Here is a 21694-nt window from a genome sequence, read left to right on the forward strand (position 1 = left end):
AATTTATGGTTTGGTTTCCAGCTTTATCAGCAGCAATTTATATGACAGTTACGGCACACGTTATGGTGCCTCCTCGCAAGCTACGAACCGCTCCTGAAGATGTGAATCGTGAAGCTACGCCCGTGGCTGCAACCAGGCAAAACGGGCTCGGCAGGCCACTGTGCAGGTAGAAACACAAGCAGCAGATCACCGTCGACGCCGGGCGAACAATTCAGTTCGGTCTCGTGAAAACGACGCAAAGAGACTTCGCCGCGAAGACTCTGTCGTTCGTGCTGCCTAAAATGGAGCTCCATGGTGCCGAAACCCGGAGCCGCTCCTTTATCTTTCGCTGTGACAATGCAGCGTGTGCCGCGCAGGTCTGTGTGATTTACAGTGAAGGTCTATATGGCTAGGCTCAGATCTGTCAAACATGTCATAGCCCCGTATTCATAAATGCATGTTAACTTAAAGTCCAGGCTTTACATCATTTTAATGACGCCTGTCATGAACACGCCGAAGAAAGCGCAATCAGCGTCCTGGACACGGTTCATGCCAGCTTCATTCAGCTCAAGTCATGTGATGGGCTTCAAGTTTAGGGTGTATCTATGATACAGGGGTTATTGCTGGTCATTACCAGAACATAATGTTTCCAAAAATTCTTCTCCGGTGTGGGGTGGAAGCGAACCCCACGACATACATATTTCAAACGTTTTGTTTAAATTTATATTCAAGATTGCCCTGCGTGCTGTGTTCCGGGACAGCGGCACATGCAAGGTGTTGCAGCGCGGTCCAGAGGAACCCTGAGAGAGAGAGAGGAGGCCGTAATCATACACGCCTCGATAAAGATGAGTTTCGGTAGCAGCCAATATTGTGTTGCGCTACAGCACTCCAATGGAATCCGCATTAACGCCGAATTCTACGTGGGATGGGATCAATAGGAATTTGTGTTTTAAATTACAGCAAGACGTTATCTTAAAAGACATGATGGAAGCTTAATAACCTTTAGAGTAGCAATTTTAGTGTTGCAGTTACCCCTGATTCTAACTAAATAGGCAAAGGATAACTGCAGCTTACCCAGAGCAGTCATGGAGGCTTTTCTAGATTGCACATGTTAGCAGCGGTACGTAAAAACGGCTCCAGTGAGAGTGTGAAATTCTGATGACCTCGTTTGCAATGTGCCATGGCATCAACTGAAACTTTCACAAGTCTATGGAATTGGCGATCTTTGTTTATGCAGATTATAAACATTGGAGATATCATTGACTTTGCATTATTCTATATAGGCGTCTGTGTACTTTAGAAATACCAAGCGCTGCGGCTTAAATAAGGATATGTAACCCATACTGTACACTACTTCTCGGTTAAAGGAATGTAACTTCGAACGGTACTCTTTTAAGTGCGATCGGCTCCTTCGAATGGGAGAGATGTTAGTGCTCTCTCCATGTCGCCAGTTTTCGCGATTCATTTCACATTTTAAACAGCATTCTCGCTACTGATGATCATTCACCGCTTCTTTCCCCTTATTATTCATTTGTAAATGAATTATAAGAATTATAAGTCATGTATGGGCTTCAAGTTAAGATGTATTTATGAATACAGGGTTAGCCGGAATCATCCACGCCTCATACATGATGAGTTTCAGTAGCGCCAATATTGTGTTGCGCTACAGCACTCCAATCCAAACCGCATTAACGCCGAAATTCCTCGTGGGATCGCTTATGCAGGAAAGGAAACGTGGCGTAGTTAACGCTGTTTTGTCAAGTACAGACGTTTTCACTCATTACAGGAAGAACGTCCTCTCTGGACTGTGACGCGGGAGTAGAACTGCAAGAGCGGCAGCGTCTTCAAGGATCTTGTGCAGGGGTTCAAGCGCAATTACCCAAGCCCATAGAGCAATATGATGACACCCAGGCTGCTCCAGTGAAAAACGTGCAAAAACTTGAAGAAGCTTTATTTTGAGCTTGGTATTATGAAATGTGAAAGGACAAGTAATCTTCTTCAGCAGCTAGAGCACCTGATTTGAAAGGTTTGCTTCATTTTAACAGCGGAGCTGTTTAAGCTCTTGGTTGCGCTGCGTATTGCGAACAAAACCTGCTCCCTGGCGATGACGTCACCGCGCGTTGCCTAGCAACCACCTCGCAGAGCGGCGTGTGCTTCGCCTCCTCTCCGTTCCGTGCACATGTCTTGACATGGGGCGTTAAGGAGAGGGAAGGAGATCATGCGCGCAGCGCGCGCTATGCTCCTGAGAGAGAAAGAGAAAATGAGAGCAGAGAGAGAGGGAGAAGAATTGTAGCAGCACCAATGAGGCAACGCGCGGAACTACTGCCAGCGCCATCCTCGTTTCCTGTTTCCCCGCGTTCGTGCCGCATGCACGTGGAGGCCGTAACTGCAGCAGGAACAGCTCTGGCGGCGGATTGGCAGGTTTCGACCACACACGCCACGGCAAGTGTGGAGGCGCAGCTTGGCAGTGACGTCACTGGGGAGATAAAGCTCGGAGCCACCGCGACGGCGGCAGAGCTCTCGTTGACTCTGTGGCGAGTACATGTAGCCTTGACATGGGACGACCTAAGAAGATCCTGACACCCGAAGAAGCCGCTCATCTTTAAGCTCGTCGCGCGGTCAAGCGAGAATCTACGCGTCCGCGCCGAGCCGATTCAGAATACCGTGCCCAGCAGCATCTTAGCAATTCCTAGCAAAACTTAGCCAAACCTAGTAAAACGTGGAAAAAGCTAGGTCGATCACCAGCTCCGCTGTATACTCCAGTCCTTGCACCACTAGTGCAAGCTGCCAACCTTTTTTGACAAGATTTTTCGTGTCTAAAACCATGCTGACCGTCTAAAAGCAAATTATTTGTATTTAAATTACTCCTGATATGTGAGAAAAGAATGTGTTCTAAATGTTTGCTGCAAATACAGTTAGTGATATTGGTCGGTAATTGTTAGGGCTTGTGCTATTGCCAGATTTGAATATAGGAATGACATGTGCCATATTCCAGTTATTGGGAATTCTCCCGCTGTCTAAGGACTGTTGAAAGATGCGCGACCGTAAACTGGATGAAGCGTGCACTGTCATTTTCAAAAGTGTAGTGTTGATCCCTTCAGGCACAAGGACTTGAATTAAGTTGCAGTCGCTCAATAGCACGGGCAACGCCCGGTGCTATTATGGCTACTTCTGCACATGGTTGACCCGTAACTGAAGTAGTGCCCTCAAGAATAGCCTGAAAAGGTGAAGCATTAGTGAACTTTCCAGAAAAGTAATGATTAAAGACAGCGGCTGTGGTTGCCGCGGGCACAGCATTACCGATTTCGTCATTTATTAAAACAACTACGTGTTCTTCCTTAGCATTATACACTCGCCTAAATTTTCTAGGGTTAGCTTTTTAACAAGTTAGGTAATGTATAATTAAAGAAATTGTCTTAGAAGTAACGTATGCCTCTTTGTACTTTTGCCAATCACTGTCAGCGTTTGTTTTCTTTGCTGTTCGGTATGTTCTCCTTTTCCTATTAAGGAACTTTTTTAACATCTCGTCTGAACCACGGCTCATCTGTTCTGGTTTTAATAGTTTTTTTATGGATAAAAGCAAGTTCAACTTGTTTCATTTTATAGCGGAAGACTTCCAGTTCTCTTTTGTTGTGCGGGTAATGAATATGTCTTCGAACATAGGGGCAAACTCGTCCAACATTCTGTTCATTTTAGCGGCGTCAGTTCCGGAATAGTTTATCATCTATTGTGGGACAGTAGAGTTTGCTTCAAGGTACAGTGGAAGTGTACTAGTGAGCGAATCTATGCTCGTTAATTTCGTGAAGTACGTTTGTATGATCTTTGCTGGAGTACTTATGAATAGCAAATCAAGAATATGTTCGCCTCTAGTCGGCTCGTGTACCAGCTTAACCAAATCGAACATGCGTATCGTGTGAAGAAAGTGACTCGCAACGATTAGTCCAAGAGTTCATAGAGGACGTCGTCCTATTTACACCGGGACCATTAAAATCATTTCTTAATATTAGAATGCATCGCAAATTATCAATGAAGTCCGACTGACTGCTAGGGGGCGGTCACAAGCACCTACGATGTACGTGATGCCTTTATTTCTAAACGTACCATAAAGAAGTTGAAGCCGAGTATCGATGGGCATAGGTGAAGGCTGATAATCGTTTCGCATATCGTTTAGCTTGCGATGGCACCAATAAATATAACTGCTGTGCTAAGCGGCGCAGAAAGACAACGACGTCGACGGGTGAATCTCGCTTTGGTCAGGCGACAGACACGCCAGCGTGGAGCAGAACGCCTTCGCGCGCGCGCGGCGCACGCTGCGAACTCGGCCAGTCGCATTCCTCCTGAGCGCGTCGCAACTCAACTGGATGGCCAAGGCACTACAGAGCCGGACCACAATGCTCGTACTTTCGTCGAAGCGACTAGGAAACAGGACGCCGCACGCCAAGGAAACCTGCAACACGGTCGCCGACCCGCAAATCTTGCGCATTTCGCTGCAGCGGACCGTGAGTTCACGAAGCGTTTTATTAACAACCCGTTCGGTATCGCTTGTACTGTTTGCGAACGCCTGTTGTTTAAGGGGTACTTACGCGGTGCTCCGGCGCTTGCCATGCAGTGTCTCCGGGGGTTGTTTCCCGGTCGCGAGTAGTTCGACGACTTTCGCTTGTGTGTCAATTGTCGAGGATCCCGGTGCCGTGGTAGAGTGCTGCTGATAGCTACTTGTCAATTAATTCTTCAGGTACAATGAACATACAACAGCTTCTGTAAAGACACGTTTAAGTTTCCTGTCCTACCGGTTTCTATGACAGTGGGATCAACCATGTTTTTTTGTACATTAGATTGAGACGTCACCTTAAAGGACACTAAGAAAATTTAATAGCCTTTAGAGTCGCAGTCAAATGTTAAGGTTATCCCTAATGCTAATTATATATGTAGACGATACCTGCAGCTTAACCAGAGCAGGCACGGATACTTTTCGAGAATACGTATGTATGCAGCGCTTGTAAACAATGGCTCCATTGACAGCTCCAGTGCGTGATCGCTCGTATATGTGCAATGTAGGTACCACGGATTCAACTGAAGCGTCTAGGAGTATATTGAATCGAATTAGCGGCAGTCCATGCTTTGCAGGTTATGCAAATTAGCGACGACGTTTCATTTACTTTATTCTATATCTTAAAGCAAAGCCTACTTTTCCTTTTCTCCCGACTGCTGCTGCAGTGATGGTTTAGCCGCGCGTGCCGCTGGGGTTCTTGCATCTTGCAACACGACCAGATGTCGCTCGCCTCCTGGACTTGCGAGATCAGGATGCCTTAGAGCGTGTTGTTATAAAGCCAGGTACACCAGGGATGAAGAAGCATGTGCTTGCTGCGGTAAAGCGAGGGAAACGTTGAAACATGTTTTATCGGAATGTGAAGAAATCTATCCCACTGCCCGCCCAGGCTCCTCTTACCTCCTGAAGCCCTTGGGTTCAGGGATAACATGCGGAAAGTAAACATGTCCGCTATAGAGATTAGTAAAAGGCGGTTGATGGTTTGATGGCCGAAAAGAAGGGAGACCACAAACAACGGAGACGCACAGAAACAGAGTTCCCAGTAATGGTTCAAAAAGTTTGATGCTTGGAATTCTTTGTATCTGTGTGTTTTCTCCAAAATAAAGATGGGACATTCGCAAAATAATAACAAGAGCTTGGTGGCGCAACCCACCACCAAGTTTCAAAGGGGACGCTCAGAGCATCCATCCAGCCATCCTGACAAGAGTTAACGTATATGGCTCCAACAGGGAGCCATATGTCTTGCAAAGACACCTTGCATGTAGGCTTCCCTAGGTCTTGCTCACGAACTCTATTTGGTTTCGTGGAACACCACCAGATGGCGCTCGCCACCGCGCATCCCTGCTGGTGCCACCGCGATAGCGTTTCACAGTTTGTGTATGTCGCGTGCTGTGCTTGTTTTCCTGTGCGACAAAACGGCTGGTGCTTGTCTGTGAAGGTCGCGGGCTGGGCTGTGATAGTGTAAACATTACAATCGTCCATAGCCTGATGGGGATGAAAAGCATTTATTCAGAGTGAAGAGAGGCGTGTGCCCCTACTGAGGCCCTCCATACTAAGTGGTATCTCTAGTCCGGGACCCTCATTGGTCGAAGCCGCCAGCCTGGCTCTCTGGACAAGGCCTTTTTGACCTGGAGGTCTGAGCGACCGAGCAAGATTACCTCCCACTCATCTCGGTTAGCGTTGGGGTTGGGGTAAAGGCTAGATTATGTTCTCCTTACGATGTGTTTAGGGGAGCGATCTGTGTCTCTCATACAGCTTCGTAGTATTTTCACAGCAAGGGAGGTTACGCAGCCTGCCTCATCATTTCTACATGCGCATCGCACGTCGGTTATGATGTGTTTAGATCGAGAGTTGGATAGCGATTAAGCAATGGCTACTTCCTCCACCTCTGGTGTTACTGGTGCTCCAAAAGAGAGTCCGTCTACCTACCTTTGTTCGTGGGCCATCCGCTGCCGTATGCCGCTACTGTGGGTTTGGGACGGCGATGTCCACGTAATAAGACTCCATGCTTCTGGCCATAGTATCTTTCTAAGGCTTGTGCCCTAGCCCGTCGGCGTCCATCATGGTCCTCTTTGTCCATTTTCGTGGGGTGTGGGTGGTGTACCTCTTTTCCCGCTACACTTAAATCGCGTCAATAAAGATTACGGCTTGACTTTCTTTCTCAGTTATTTAATAACAAATTGGCACTCGACCCGGCATTGTATATAAGTCCACAAGTAACGAGAGCTACTCGCCAACATCACCAAAATGCTCTAATCCCCTATTTTGCGCGAACCAGCCTATTTAAGTACTCGTTCTTTCCGCGCACCATTAAAGTCTGAAGTGACTTGCCTTTATGAAACTTGTATCACGATTGTTTTAATTCTTGTGACCTAATATTACTTTTATCCACCCTGCATGGACTTCGTGCACGCAGTATGTATTAAATAAATAAATAAAAATAAAACTAGGGTGGCGCGTCTCTATAGTTCAGGTACCCTTACACGCTCCTGTACATGCACGCCGTGTTGTACGTCATGTCGTGTAGTTGGGCCAAAAGATTTCGCCGGGATCATGTTTGTGCTAAGCTTGTGTTGTGGTTCGTAAGATGAGCCTCCTTGAGCTCCCTGCAGGTGTTTACCACTCCTAAGGCGAGGAGGCGCCCTTTCAAATGTAAATCGAGAAGTCAAGAGCTCACTTGATCATTTTGCGCATGATTTTCTCCTCCTCGTGTTTGCGCAAATGGAGGTAGGGTACCGAGTCGAGAATTCTACTGATGACAGAACATGTGCTAGTCGCACAGCACTCTTGCTTCTAAGCCCTCCTCTCTTATTGGATACCCTATGGACCATCCGGCCCACCTGATCTCCAATCTTGCGTAATTTGTTCAATCTTGCATCCACTCTCAGTTGATTGTAGACGAAAAGACCAAGTATTCTTATCTCTATTGCCTCGGGGTTAGGCCCACTCGACATTGAGATATATATGTTCGTGATGCCTTTATGAGATGGCCTAATGTGAAAAAATTCCAATTTGGTCGGTGTACATTGAAGACCACAGTGGCCACAGAGTGATATTCGGCGACATAGAACGCGTGTTGTGCACCTTCAACCTCACTCAGATGGGCAGGGAGGTGCATTATGGCGATATTAAAGAGAAGAAGGGACAGCACTGCGCCTTGTGGTGTCCCTCTTGTACCACTTCGGTAAGGGCTGTCTTCATCATTCTGTATACGGATCAGCACTGTTATGTCGATAAGAAGTCTTTGATATAATTGAAAGTGTTCTTGACGCAGTACATTTCGCTGATGTGTTCAAGTATTGCACTGATGTTGTCAAAGTCCTCTTTAAAGCCCAGGGCGAGGACGGCAATATCATTGTGAGGCATTACAACCTCTCTGTAATTGTAAAATAATGTCTTGGGCTGACTTGTGTGGGCGGAAACCAAACATGTATCTGCAAACGTGTTCTTGTTCTCCAAATATTCAGAGAGCCGATCTCGCTCCATCGTCTCCATGAGTTTCTCCACGAAGGATATGAGCGAGATTGGTCTCAAATTGTCAGTGTTGATGGCTTTGCCAGCATTCGCGATGAAGGTGCCAAGAGCCGTTTTCCAATCTAATGCTAAAGGTGTTTCCCCTTTCCAAATATCATTGATGTATTCTAGGAACTGAACACTCGCCGGATCCGGGAGGTTAACCAATGACTGTGATCCCATCTCGTCCCGGCGCCGAGCCTCGTCTCATTTTGGCTAGAGCCTCTTCGAAATCATGGAGCTGGAAAGGTTGATCCAGCTTGTATATGCACACAGGGTAGATATAAGCTCCGACAGCTTACGCCCTCGTGCCTCCTCACGCTTGTAGCCTCAGAGCTTGCTGGGAGTGTCGAAATACCCTACTTCTCGTAAAGGTTCTCAGCCAGCTATCTTTAGCGCCCTACTAAAGATGTCCGCGAAATGGACTTGTTTTTTCTAGGGGGGGAATATGTGTTTAGGATTTGAAGGGATGGGTCAGTCCGCCTCAGCGGGAGCACTGTGACTATTGTATACAAGTAATCAACTTGCAAGTCCAGATCGATTTGCTGTGCCATGTACCATTTGTGCACGAGCATGGAGGTAGACAGATCTCTTTGATACCGGTTGAAAGCTGTGATTCTGGCTTGAGACGCAGGTTCTTGTAGGGCTATTACAGCGGCTGTACATTCAAATATTTCAATTAGAGGCGTAAATGGGCTCTTTTGTGCCGGTCTCAGGAACCTCTACAATTCTATTGTAATATTGATAAGGGGACAGATCGTTTTTTAACGCTTATTTTCTGATCCCTAGCCATTTAATTTTTTTTTTCAATTTCTGACTGGGGTATCGGTTTCCATTTAGTCGCAATCGCGGTTTCCATTTAGTATCGGGTTTACACTTAGTCTGCAATTTCGTCATGTTCGTTTCCCTCCTCTGTACGGAGGTACTTGCTAGGGTTTCCAGCCTTCCTAATAGGACCGGTGTCGCGGCGTAGTTTTGGGTTGTTTTTTCATCCAGGTTTTGAGGTGCTGGGTCACCTGCTCAGTTACTGTGGCAATTGCATCTGTATTCCGGCCTGAACTGCCTGACTAATCAGGTTTGGGAGCTGGGGCGACGAGGGGAAGGCGAGCGACGAGCACCAAAGGGCTCTGAATCCGGAGCTTCTACGTCATCAGCAGCGTAGGCTACCGGTGGTGGTCGTTTTGGCATGCGAAATGGTCAGAAGCCGTAGCTAGAGAGGCTCCCGCGGTGCCAGTGAAGGCGGGGAAGCGCCGAAGGTATAACTGTCCCAGGGCGCCGAAGGCGTACGTAGCACATTGAGCGGCTATCAGCAGTGCGCCAAGGATTTGCCTTGGTGCGTCACGACATCGTGATGACAGCATGACGATGACGGTAAGATGATTACTCAATACTGAGTGCTGACCACGATGACATGTCGACGACATAACGATGGCTACGGAATGAGGACGGAATGTCGATCATGGCTTGACGGCGGTGGCATGCCGACCACAGCATGGCTACGCAATGACGATGACAGATTACAGACGGAGGAGCGACAACTACGGCATAACAATGATGGAATGTTCGCAAAGGAAAGGAGTCGATGAAATGACAACGACAACATGGGGATGATGGCTTGTTTCTCTTAAAGCTCACGTATGCGCGTATGTGATCCAACCGCACCGCGTGCCTAGAGGAAAGCACAAAAGATGAGAACGGCACGCATCATACATGACGCGTTCCGGCTATTCGTATACTTAATGATAGTCGTTCTAAATTATTACTGTCCGTATTTATTAAAGGGTTACTATACCATAGCTCGTTGCGCCCTCCCCCCCCTCCCTTATCGCTCAGCTTTGGCGCCATTAGTGCGTTCCGCAAAGGTTGGCCGATCTCGGAGACAGTGCAGTCTGCAGTTGCTATGCGTATATTTGCCACTCAGCCTGCATCAGCCACCATTGTCGTCATCTAGTCGTCGTCATCCAACCTTCTTCGTTTTATCGATGTCATTCCTCCTTCGTCATTCTATTATAATCATGACATCGTCGTAACATCGTCTTCTTCAGAACATCGTACTCATACAGCCCACGTCGTCCGATTGTCACCCTGCCGTTGTTGTGAAACCATCTTCGTCGTTCCACATACGTAATTCCTTGTTCTTCGCTCTATCGTAATCTTGAAGTCGTCATTCATCATGACTATGAGGTCGTTTTTATTCCATCGTCATCACACAGTAGCCCTCATGCTGTCGTTGTCATTCCCTCGTCGTGACGAAATGCCATCGTAGTCGTACCATCGTCGTCACTTCAGCCTCGTCGTCAGATTCTCGTCATACCTTCGTCGTGACGTCATCATTGTTACGCTACCCTCATCAGTATACAATTGTCATGCCGCCATCGTCTTACAACCTTCCACAACGTCAGTATGAGCTTAGAAAGAAGCAGAGCGCTCGAGCATCTGATATGAGCATAGTAGCTCATACGAGAACGCTAAAAGACATCCTCAAGAATCCAATGGTATGCAAGAAGCAGCACCTTCAGGCTACCTCGTCGAGCTCGAGATCGCGAATGAAAAGTGCATAGCTTACACCACAGCTAACCGTTGGCGCGCCGACGGCGGGGGGATTCGGGGGTTGTAACCCCCCCCCCCCCTGAGGCCGACTTAACCCCCCCTCCCTTTTGTTTAACTCCTTTTCTTTCCTTACGCATTTGAGTGCTGCAACTAAGATGTAAGACGCGCAAACGTCTGCACACTCGCAAAAAGCGCATTTTTTCGACAATGTCCCGTGACGAAATCGAAATTAGTGCTGTTTAGAGGGTATTGGCCAACTGTCAACCCCCCCCCCCCGGCAGAGATCCTGGGTGCGCTACTGCAGCTAACGCCTTATAATACCCGTTACATACTCGTAACCGCCCTGCGACAATTTTTTGGCGGCTCGCGTAACATTAGTGATGGATGGCGCCGTCAGCAGTTCACTGCGGTAGCCGTACAAATTCCTAGTTGGTCTCCAACGTGGAGTCGCTAAAACGAGACGTGAGAAACAAAAGTCTTGGATTAGCGGCTAAATATACTGCACAACTGAGCAGTCTATTCGAGTGAAGTTACGCAAGGTAACGTTTACTGTTCGGGACTGTGGCGCAGTTTGTGTTGCTAGCTGTTTTGATGCCAAGAACGCACATGCCACACGAAGACGCTTTCCAAACTCCCTTGACGGCATCCCTCTCTCCCATGAGCTTCTATCTGTCCGCTGGAAGACGAGCCTCACTGCAAAAACGAGTTCCTACCTCGAGATGAGAGCCACTTCGTTTTGTGCCCATTAAAACTAAACATTACCACAGCCCCAGTTTCACGCACAAATTTACATTAACTTGCTGCGCTCGCTTAAGAGACGTGAAAGAAGCTTAATGCATTTTATATTTTGAATTTACTGTTTCAGTTACTCCTATTGGAAATATATATATATATATATATATATATATATATATATATATATATATTCATATACATACATATATATATATATATATATATATATATATATGCCGACGAAAGCTGCAGGCTAATCAGAGCAAGCACGGACGCTTTTCAAGATTCCCCATGTTAGGAACGGCAGCGTAGAATTGGCTCCAATTAAAGTGCCAACCTCTGCACATGAAAGTACAGTTTTGGAAGATGTAGAAACCATTGAATGTGCGTTATTAAATGTAGAGTCCTCACCGAAAAACATTCTGCTGATACCATGCACTTTGGGAATCGATGATATGCGCAGCATTTTGCTAGTACCTGGCTACGAAGCGTTGTTTGTCGCAAAGTGATACCAGCTGGACAGTGATACAGCTGGGGACAGGAATACTGCAGCCCGCTGAGCGTGTGCTGTGCAGTCATCACCTCTTGAGCCTTTGTCTTCTCCGTGGCTCGTAGCCGAATGCGGTAAATATCTGCACCCGGCGCAGCTGAATGGGCCGATGTAGAGAATGGGCTGAAGCAGAGAAGTGCTGACGGAACAGCGCGCGATGGCGAAAGCATCCAGGCACTTCTATACGAGGCGGAGGACGTTACGATGCCAGCAATGCCATAGGAGACGCGTTGTGCACGCATGTCTTGGAGTTCAGGTTTTTTGATGCGAACGTTTTAAGAACACTCCGCTGGGCTGCTTATGATGAACAAAGGCATTGCGGGGAAAAGAGATTAGTAATCCAACACTCGCCTGTAAGAAGCGAGGTTCACCGTCAAATGTATCACCGCTTTCAATTTTTTTTTTCATTTCCAAATAGTGCAGGCCCTATTTGGGCCCAAGCAGCAGGTAGGTTGGCGTAGTAGCGCGCTGAGCCTGGCTACGGCCGCGCTCTAATAGAAAAAAAAATGTCGCAGTTTCGCCCGAAAGGTGAAGCGTCAATTGCAATAGCATATTAGTAGAGAGCTATTCGGAGTAGGGATAGTAGTTTTATCAGCTGCATAAAGTTGGAAACATTTGGACTAACTGAATTAACAAGCGTGGTGTCAGCGCGCACAAACAAACAAGAATAGATCACTTCGAATGACCGTAGACAACGACTGTCAAAACGCTGGCAGCAAGCGCAGCCGCCGCAGTGGGCGAATTGTTCGCGCGGTCAATTGCTTCAACGTAAACTGAGCGGCGAATGCACAGCGCATACAAAGGTCAGAGCCGTGTGGAGATAAGAGACGGTGCGGGCGAGTGCCAGCGCCGGGCAAAGTGCAGAGGAGTTGTGCAGAGGACAAGTTGTTGGCAGAGGAGAAGCTGCCCCCCCCCCTCCCTCCCGCGCTGCCTTCCCACTTTCTTGCTTTCGCGTGGGAGATTGAGTGGTCAGTTCCCCTTGCGCCAAGTTGCAAGATAAGTATTTGGTGAAGCAGCACAGCGTCGCCCCACCTCCTTCCCTCCCTCCCATACCCCTTGGTCTTTCGCGCGACGGTCGCGTTTGCTCTCCGCCGTGCGTTCGCTCTCCGTGATAGCGCGAGTCCCCCGCGCGCTTTCACTCGCGCACAAGGCGCGCGGCGACGGTTTTATCGCCCTTGGAATCTATACGGAACCTCACAGCGACGGCGACCACGACGGCAGAAATCCGTTTGAAGTGTCCATATAATTGCTATCGCAATAAAATGGCTGAGGTTTAACTCTTGTAAACCTAGTTATCACAAGTGAAACGTCTGTTTGGCTTGGTTTTGTAAATACTATGCACACAGTGTTTCATTGATGCACGTTTCCGCGCATGGCAAGCTTATCATAACGTGCTAATCTGGCCTCCTTCGGCTCCGGTGTTTCAGCAGCCAGTTTTGCTTTGCTTGAGATTTCACAGCCGGCCATCTAGCGTTATGTATACTGAATGATTGTATTCAGCCTGTCGCTTGCGCTGAAGCGCACGCACAGACAGCCGGCCGGCGCGCCGCGAGACCGAGCCACCAAGCGCTGGCGAAGCAGCCGTTAAACCCTTGCCTAGTCACGTGGTACCGTATAGAGCACTGCACGGGCTCGGGCTTACCCGAAAGCCCGGGCCCGGCCCGGCCCGTGGGCCGGGCCGGGCCGGGTAGAGCAGTTTTTTTCACGGGCTCGGGCATGGCGTGTGCTTTTTGACCCGGGCCCGGGCCGGGCTCGGGTTTTTTGACGCGGGCCCGGGCCGGGCTCGGGCTTTCTGGTGGTGTGCATGTAACGTGCAGCGAGTTATTCTCGGGCGTCTCAACTCTGAAAAACATGAATTTTTCGGTCTCGGGCCGGGTTCGGGCCAGTTTCGAGCCGGGCTCGGGCCGGGCTCGGGCCTAAGGTAAAGGGGTGGCGGGCCGGGCCGGGCGGGTAACGTAGATTATTTCCGGGCCCGGGCCGGGCCCGGGTCTCGCCATAAAAGTTTTGATCGGGCTCGGGCGGGCCGCCCAACGTAAAAACGGGCCCGGGCCGGGCTCGGGCTGAAAAAATCGGCCCGTGCAGTGCTCTAGTACCGTAGCGGTCGAGCGCGCGTAGCCGTGACGCCGGCGGCTGAAGTAGAGATGGGCAAAACGGCTCACTTCACTGAGCGGCTCAGAACGGCTCAGCTCCCTCAAATGAACCGGTTCATTTGAATGGCTCACCGGTTCACTTAAACGTTTAACCTGTGCTATGCATATTCTATAAGTATCTGGCTTTGAAAAAAAAGTATATATGCTTAATTGAATAACCGTGTTATTGGTATTTTTGCTATGTTTAGAGTATATTTTCATATATATTAAAAGCACGAATTTTTTGTTGTAATGAAACTTTCGTTTCTGATATTGTGGATAAAATGCTTATGATACTGTAATACGCAGAATGCGATGTATTTTTTTACAAAAGGAAATATGTAACTTCATCGTCATTACAGAAACTTGTCTGTTTTTGTGGTACGTTAAAATCAACTTTCGTCAAAATAAGAACACAAAATGATTGTACATTACCTTTCAACTTTTTTGATTTATTCACATACGTGCGCTCACTATAATGTGAGTGAGCTGTAACGCCATGCAAAATGAATGTAGAAATCATTTTTGAAAGTACAATACAAAAATCATACGAAAGATGCGCAAAACTGCCACACGTACCTTTCGTTTTTTTATTGTTCTTTTCGGATTTTTTTTCTCTTGATCGCACGCACGATACTGGCGATCATGCCATCATGCGCCAGGACAAAAAAAAACAACGAAAAAAAAAAAACAAATAAAGTTCTATTACAACACAACACATCATTGGCCTCATCGAACTAAAAACAGCAATACTCGGGAACGTTTTTTTCACTTAGTTCAGAACCTAGATTGGAGCACTGTTTATAGGCAAAATAACCCTGATGAAGCTTATAACGCCTTCCTAAAACTGTTGCGTGCCAGTTATGACGCAGCATTTCCACTTCAGAAGTTTTCACGTGACAGAAATAAAAAATGCAGAAAGCCTTGGATAAATTCTGATCTCTACAGGCGCATTCAAATAAAGAATAAGTTGTACCACGATTTCATCCACTCGAGAGAGACAGATGCGCTCACTAAATACAAGACGTATAGAAATGTTTTAACTTCAGACATAAGAAAGGCTAAAATGATCTACCATGAAAAGTTATTTGAAAACATTTACGACAATCAGAGGAAATTATGGGAAGTCATAAATGGGCTTACGAACAGGAATAAAGGCCGTCATAGGACACAGGACCTAACAATTAATGGCGAAACACTCAGCGGCGAAAGGTTGGCCAATGCCATGAACGAACACTTTATAAACGCGGGCTCTTATGTTGCAACCTATGAAACTAAGGAAAGTGCCCCGACTGCTGATAAGTCTACTGTGCCCTATTCTATTTTTTTGGTACCTACAGATCCGGTTGAAGTAGAAAACTTGCTCAAAAAGCTTAAAAACAATGTTGCATCAGGGATTGATGAAATAGGCTCTGCTGAGTTGAAATTGATATCACCATTGATATGTGATGTGTTGGCCTATATTATCAACCTCACCCTCACTGCCGGTATATTTCCGGAACAGTTAAAGGTGGCAAAAGTCACTGCAGTACATAAAGGTGGTGATATCAATAGCCTAGCAAACTATCGACCAATATCTGTGCTTCCAACAATATCAAAAATATTTGAAGGAGTAATTTACGATAGACTTGCATCTTTTTTTGATAAATATCAAATAATAACAAAGAGTCAATATGGGTTTCAGAAAAATAAGTCAACGGAACAAGCTCTATTGTATATTAAAGATAAGATAATCGATAATATGGAAAAGAAAAAGTACACTCTTGGGCTCTTTCTTGATCTTCAAAAAGCATTTGACTCCATACAATTCGAACTATTATTTCATAAATTGTTGAGGTATGGAGTACGTGGAGTCGCACTTCAACTCTTCAAGAGTTACCTTGAAGATCGCTATCAATTCGTGCAAATTAATAGCACAATGTCTACAAAGATAAAGTTAAACCAAGGAGTCCCCCAAGGGTCCATACTGGGGCCACTATTGTTCCTTGCTTATATAAATGACATTGTAGAAATTCCTGATTCCCCTGAACTTATTATGTACGCAGATGATACAAACGTTTTCTTTTCATCAGACAATTTAATATCACTTGAAGTCAGTGTAAATAACTATTTAAGGCATCTTTCAGAATGGTTAAGGCAAAATAAGCTTCGATTAAATGCCAAAAAAAACAACCTACATGATATTCAGACCTATAAACAAGCCCATAAGTAAAATAAGCGTCACATTTGAAGGAAATTGTATTACACACGTTAGGGAACAAAAATTTCTTGGTGTGTGGTTTCAGGAAGAATTAAACTGGAACACACATGTAAATCACCTGATTACCGCATTAGCGCGAATAGTCGGTTCTTTTCACAAAACAGTACACTTAATCCCATTAAGGTTAAAATTAAATATGTATTACGCACTTTTTCATTCTAAGGTAACTTATGGGATATTAGTCTGGGGAACAACATCGCAAAGAAATTACCATAGACTTATTACTGTGCAGAAGAAAATATTGCGCTGTTTCGAAAATTACAGGGGAAAATTACAAGACCTGCCAACTGCTCCACTGTTCATAGAACATTCCATGCTCAGGGTTGATCAGTTGTGCTATTTTAAATTGCTCCAAGTAATTCAACAAAATAAACTATATGAACAAAGCGGCATTGAAAAACCATACTACAGTTTACGAGAACAAAGGATACGAGCACCTAAAATAAGGACTAATTATGGAAAACAAAGTGCTGCGTATCAGACACATCATGTTTTGAATATCATTGCAGATAGATTGAACTTTAAAGCTAGTAGTGCTGCATTTAAAAAACAAACAAAGAACTTATTAATTACCACATGTATACAGTATCAACATTAACATGTGCTTTTTCATGCCCCGACCAATGCTTAAATCACTCGCGAATTAGTATTCCCAGTGTTTTCATGAATAATGTAATTTTATTGCATCCTCATGCATTCTATGTTTCCAATTTTTGGAATTTATTTTGTGTATCTGTATATTTTGGCGTGCACAACCTCTTCTGCAGGACTATTTAAAGATGTTATGTAAACCTTTTTTCTCTTGTTTATGTGATTTGTTATGTGTACTCTTGCAAGTTACTAGTTGTCCATTTTTTTTCTAAAACTGATGTACTGGAATACTTTTTGACTGTTTTGAACTCAAAGTGCTGTGAGCTGTCATGAACTGCGGAGGGACAGGGACCTTTGTCAGGCTTGAATGCCTTTAGCCCCTGCCCCTGCAGTGAGCTTTGTATATTGCTTACTGTAAATAAAATACTTACTTACTTACTTACTTATTGACGCGTTAATGATACACGCTCAGAAAATGCACAGAAGTGCATGCCATTGACGACATTTTCATGACTACACTAAATAGCACAAATGAAGACCAGAACGTAAACTGTATGCTCACCTGTTGTCTTTAAAGACACAGAAGACCATTTTCGAAGTGTTATTGCACCAGCGCACGATCCGTGATCGGTAAGAGTCATGAGACATCGTTCGAACAGCAGCAGGCAACGAACGGTACCCATCCTTTGCCATTTAAGGCTTCTTTACTTCTCTCCTCTGTGGCATCGGGTGCCACACCATACGACGCAAAAGAAACCAAAGGGACGGCTGCGCACACCACACACTGCGAGCGAGTGCCAGTAGCGTGAGTCTGCCCACACCGGCCACCATTCGTCGGTCAGAAATCGAAACCTCGAAACCCAGCAGATGACCGGGCACTGATGGAACGGTTCGCCACGGCTCATTGAACAAGAGAGAACCGGCTTTTCTCTCCGAAAGAACCGCCGCTCACTTACTGAACCATGGTTTACTCACTCTTCAAAAGAGCGGGACAAAAGATTCGTCTCGCTCCTGAGCGCTCTCTAGGAACGGTTCCTCACGGCTCACTGAACGAGAGAGAATAGGCTTCCTCTCTCCGAAAGAACCGCCGCTCACTTAGTGAACCATGGCTTACTCACTCTTCAAAAGAGCGGGACAAAAGATTCGTCTCGCTCCTGAGCACTCTCTAGGAACGGTTCCTCACGACTGACTGAACGAGAGAGAATAGGCTTCCTCTCTCCGAAAGAACCGCCGCTCACTTAGTGAACCATGGCTTACTCACTCTTCAAAAGAGCGGGACAAAAGATTCGTCTCGCTCCTGAGCACTCTCTAGGAACGGTTCCTCACGACTGACTGAACGAGAGAGAATAGGCTTCCTCTCTCCGAAAGAACCGCCGCTCACTTAGTGAACCATGGCTTACTCACTCTTCAAAAGAGCGGGACAAAAGATTCGTCTCGCTCCTGAGCGCTCTCTAGGAACGGTTCCTCACGGCTCACTGAACGAGAGAGAATAGGCTTCCTCTCTCCGAAAGAACCGCCGCTCACTTAGTGAACCATGGCTTACTCACTCTTCAAAAGAGCGGGACAAAAGATTCGTCTCGCTCCTGAGCACTCTCTAGGAACGGTTCCTCACGACTGACTGAACGAGAGAGAATAGGCTTCCTCTCTCCGAAAGAACCGCCGCTCACTTAGTGAACCATGGCTTACTCACTCTTCAAAAGAGCGGGACAAAAGATTCGTCTCGCTCCTGAGCACTCTCTAGGAACGGTTCCTCACGACTGACTGAACGAGAGAGAATAGGCTTCCTCTCTCCGAAAGAACCGCCGCTCACTTAGTGAACCATGGCTTACTCACTCTTCAAAAGAGCGGGACAAAAGATTCGTCTCGCTCCTGAGCACTCTCTAGGAACGGTTCCTCACGACTGACTGAACGAGAGAGAATAGGCTTCCTCTCTCCGAAAGAACCGCCGCTCACTTAGTGAACCATGGCTTACTCACTCTTCAAAAGAGCGGGACAAAAGATTCGTCTCGCTCCTGAGCACTCTCTAGGAACGGTTCCTCACGACTGACTGAACGAGAGAGAATAGGCTTCCTCTCTCCGAAAGAACCGCCGCTCACTTAGTGAACCATGGCTTACTCACTCTTCAAAAGAGCGGGACAAAAGATTCGTCTCGCTCCTGAGCGCTCTCTAGGAACGGTTCCTCACGGACTGACTGAACGAGAGAGAATAGGCTTCCTCTCTCCGAAAGAACCGCCGCTCACTTAGTGAACCATGGCTTACTCACTCTTCAAAAGAGCGGGACAAAAGATTCGTCTCGCTCCTGAGCACTCTCTAGGAACGGTTCCTCACGACTGACTGAACGAGAGAGAATAGGCTTCCTCTCTCCGAAAGAACCGCCGCTCACTTAGTGAACCATGGCTTACTCACTCTTCAAAGAGCGGGACAAAAGATTCGTCTCGCTCCTGAGCACTCTCTAGGAACGGTTCCTCACGACTGACTGAACGAGAGAGAATAGGCTTCCTCTCTCCGAAAGAACCGCCGCTCACTTAGTGAACCATGGCTTACTCACTCTTCAAAAGAGCGGGACAAAAGATTCGTCTCGCTCCTGAGCACTCTCTAGGAACGGTTCCTCACGACTGACTGAACGAGAGAGAATAGGCTTCCTCTCTCCGAAAGAACCGCCGCTCACTTAGTGAACCATGGCTTACTCACTCTTCAAAAGAGCGGGACAAAAGATTCGTCTCGCTCCTGAGCGCTCTCTAGGAACGGTTCCTCACGGCTCACTGAACGAGAGAGAATAGGCTTCCTCTCTCCGAAAGAACCGCCGCTCACTTAGTGAACCATGGCTTACTCACTCTTCAAAAGAGCGGGACAAAAGATTCGTCTCGCTCCTGAGCACTCTCTAGGAACGGTTCCTCACGACTGACTGAACGAGAGAGACCCGGCTTCCTCCCTCCGAAAGAGGCGACGCTCACTTACTGAACAACGGCTCCCTCGCTCTTCAAAAGAGCGGCTCAAAAGATGCGTCTCGTTCCTGAGCGCTCTCCAGGAACGGTTCCTCACGGCTCACTGAACGAGAGAGAACCGGCTTCCCCTCTCCGAAAAAACGGCCGTTCGCGTGAACCGCGACTCATTCGTTCTTCAAAAAGAGCGGCTCAAAAGACAGCCGAAGGCGAGGGGGTGAAGGCGACTCTTGCGAGTAAGGGCGGGAGGGCAGTTGATTTCTCGTACCGCTAATAGATGGCGCGGAAGTCGCACCCAGCAGGAGACCCGGCTCTAACGGAACGCATCGGCATGGCTCTCTGAACGCGAGTGAATCGGCTCCCTATTTCCAAAAGAACCGCCGCTCACTTTTACTGAACCACGGCTCACTCGCTCTTTAAAATCAGCCGCTCACAAGATCCGGCTCGCTCCTGAGCAAACCATCTCTAGGCTCAAGGTCCTTGCGACGCGATAAATGAGTGTGTCACGCGTGTCCCCGCCTACCAATAATTTTGTAACGCCAACGAGAGCCGCGCGTGTCCCCGCCTAGCTAGAGCACTGCAGGGGCCGATTTTTGCGGGCCGGGCCCGGCCCGGGCCCGTTTTTACATTGGGCGGCCCGCCCGAGCCCGATCAAAACTTTTATGGCGAGACCTGGGCCCGGCCCGGGCCCGGAAATAATCTACGTTACCCGCCCGGCCCGGCCCGCCACCCCTCCACCTTAAGCCCGAGCCCGGCCCGAGCCCGACTCGAAACCGGCCCGAACCCGGCCCGAGGCCGAAAAATACATGTTTTTCAGAGTTGAGAAGCCCGAGAATAACTCGCAGAAAGCCCGAGCCCGGCCCGGGCCCGGGTCAAAAAGCACACGCCGTGCCCGAGCCCGTGAAAAAGCTCCTCTACCCGGCCCGGCCCGGCCCACGGGCCGGGCCGGGCCCGGTCTTTCGGGTAAGCCCTAGCCCGTGCAGTGCCCTACGCCTAGCTACCGCGCGCCTCGGCGTCGGCCTTGATACCCCGCACGCACGGTGTCGGATGCCCGTGCCTCGGCGGTGGAGGGTAGAGCTAGGAGCAGGAAAATGGAGGAGGTTTATGGTTGGAGGAGGTACGGTCAAGGAGAAATAGGTTACGCCGGCGAGGAATTTTCCGCCGCAGTTCCCTCCCATGTCTCTGAACTATTCCACATACATGCTCGACGATTCGCTTCCCTGTGCACAGATGGCTGTGTTCGTTACTAGAACGGTGGTTGTAATTTTAATCCACAGTATTTGAGATGCTAACTGTGGCCTCAGAGTTTGTAGTGTCTAGCGGAGCAATTTCTAGAACGATTACAAAATGTAACATGTCAAACTACTACCATACGGCTTTATATTATTTGTAAAAATAAATTTCGGAACTGGCATTAATAGGAGCGTAGCTATTTTATTTAAATTGTGCGCTTTTACGCTCCAAAAACAAGATATAATTATGAGGCACGTCTTAGTGGTGTATTCTGGGCTAATTTAGACAATCTCAGGTTCTGTGTGTATGTCGCAAGCGTTTGAGTGGTTGACAGCAGCACGAAGACAACCTCGTTGACGACGGTCGTATGGCGGCAACAGCATGGTTTCTTCGCCGATCATCCGGCGCAATCTCAGAACATGGGTATCGTTGGTCTTTCGTAGGTAGTGGAGAGAGCAGCGTAAGCGGGAGAAACACACATTGTGTCGTCATCAACAAATACGTGTTATACACTCGTACGTACCTATGACTATGTTATGTGCTGTCTTTTAAAATGACGATCGCATTTGTGTTCCGACATAGAAATGTCAAAACGCAGTTACCTTGGGCAATCATGAAATCGGTGCGACATCGCACAGTTTCTACACACTGTAAGCTGCCACGAGG

Source organism: Dermacentor silvarum, chromosome 10 (assembly GCF_013339745.2).
Source record: "Dermacentor silvarum isolate Dsil-2018 chromosome 10, BIME_Dsil_1.4, whole genome shotgun sequence".
Classification (NCBI taxonomy): Eukaryota; Metazoa; Arthropoda; class Arachnida; order Ixodida; family Ixodidae; genus Dermacentor; species Dermacentor silvarum.